Source organism: Eurypyga helias, unplaced genomic scaffold (genome assembly GCF_000690775.1).
Source record: "Eurypyga helias isolate BGI_N326 unplaced genomic scaffold, ASM69077v1 scaffold48261, whole genome shotgun sequence".
In the NCBI taxonomy this organism is placed as follows: domain Eukaryota; kingdom Metazoa; phylum Chordata; class Aves; order Eurypygiformes; family Eurypygidae; genus Eurypyga; species Eurypyga helias.
In genome coordinates, this window is record NW_010229778.1 from 18,074 (window position 1) to 19,884 (window position 1,811).

The 1,811-nt window shown below is 44.3% G+C and overlaps 1 protein-coding gene across 1 annotated transcript in view; it reads right to left on the reverse strand.

The window, feature by feature from the left end:
• The window catches only part of LOC104516238 (phospholipid-transporting ATPase ID-like), a gene marked incomplete at both ends in the record, with an annotated part of 36,384 nt that overhangs the window by 16,195 nt on the left and 18,378 nt on the right, over positions 1-1,811 (reverse strand). The window lies entirely within an intron of this gene.

The following is a 1,811-nucleotide window of genomic DNA, read 5'->3' on the forward strand; positions in this document are numbered from 1 at the left end:
ATTTTGATCGCAAGCTGCAAATGTCTGCATAAAGACTAGCATTTGCAGAGAATACAGCTTTTCCAGCTGCTCTCTGACAAAACACAGCAAGCTCAACAGGCTGGCAGCCAAATCCAGAGAAGTACAGAAAAAAATTACAACTTTAAGTATTGTGGTAGTCTCCACCACTACAGCTTTTAATATCAAGAATGGGTTTTCTTTTCATAGAAAAATAGCTCTACTCCAGGGCAGATGAACCATCAGACTTGAAGGATGAAGCAACTGGGAATCCTATGACACGTGTGACATCACAGCTCATACTAACAACTCTGCTAGGCATCTAGCTAATCCAAGAACAATCAGACCTGTACTCCATCCTCTCTAAAAGCCTGCAGTAACCAGATCTGTCTCACCTCAGCTCTTGCAACCCCTTGAAAAGCACAAAGAAAACACAGGCTTTGCAGTGCAGCCTGCAACACAGCACAGTGAGGCTTTGGTGAACAAATCCCAGGGCATGACCCCTCCCCAGGAAGAGTGCGCCTCTCCTCATGCCAGCTGTGGGACCAGCTCCTTGAGCACCTTGCATGTCAACATCCTCATCTGCTTTCCAGTAACTGGGTAGATCTGGGTCGCTGATATGCTGATTCTGAGATCAGAAGAGGTTCATCCAAATTACACTGATGACAAAAGAAAGTGAGAAGCTGTAGAGATTTCACCCAATATGCCTGCACTGGCCCCAGTAACTCCTAGACTCATAGAATTGTTTGGTTGGAAAAGACTTTTAAGATCATTGAGTTCAAACATCACCCTAGCACTGACAAGTCTATCCTAACCCATGTCCCTAAGCACCACATCTACATGTCTTTTAAATCCCTCCAGGGATGGTGACTCCACCCCTTCCCTTGGCAGCCCCTTCCAATGCCTGACAGCCCTTTCCATGAATAAATTTTCCCTATTATCCAATCTAAACCTCCCCTGCTGCAACTTGAGGCCATTTCCTCTTGTCCTATCTCTTGTGACTTGTGAGAAGAAACCAGCCCCCACCTCTCTGCACCCTCCTTTCAGGGTGTTTTAGAAAGTGATCAGGTCTCCTCCTCTTCTCCAGGCTGAACACCCCCAGCTCCCTCAGCCCCTCCTCACAGGACTTGTGCTCCAGACCCTTCCCCAGCTCCGTTCCCTTCTCTGGACACGCTCCAGCCCCTCAGTGTCTTTCTTGCAGTGAGGGCTGCAAAACTGAGCTGAATTCTGCAGCTGAAGGTACCTCATCAAGGCACTGTGACTCCTGTCGCCTCCCATTAACAGCAAGAAGATATATCTGGAATACATTTCACCAGGAAGAGTTAAACACTGCCAAATCTACATGTGATAAGTAGCAGGTAACTGGAAGGTACTGTTTCCTTTCTCATCTCCCAGTTCCCCAAATCAAACAAAGAATTTCACATTTTGCAAGTTCCTTGTCTGAGCCACTTCAACGTCAACAAACATGTAACTCACATTAAGCATTGCTCCGAGTGTCTATATTAGCTGCTCAACCCTTTCCTCTCTTCCTGTCCTACGAAGTAATTAGATAAAGAGTTACATAAATATTTAAATACTTCTACAGGGGTTTGCTAAGGGAAATGCAAGGCTGTGTCTTATTCCAGGCACTCTTCCCAGTACTCTGCCAAATATAAATCATCCTGGGAAGCATTTTACTCATCTTAAGTATTGCAAAGAGGCCACTTTTATTTACAATGTAACTAAAACAGAGACTTAAAGGACAAATAAATATTTGATAGGAAAAGTTTTTGTTTTCCAGAAGATGTTGAAACTTTTTTTTTAATTATGCACTT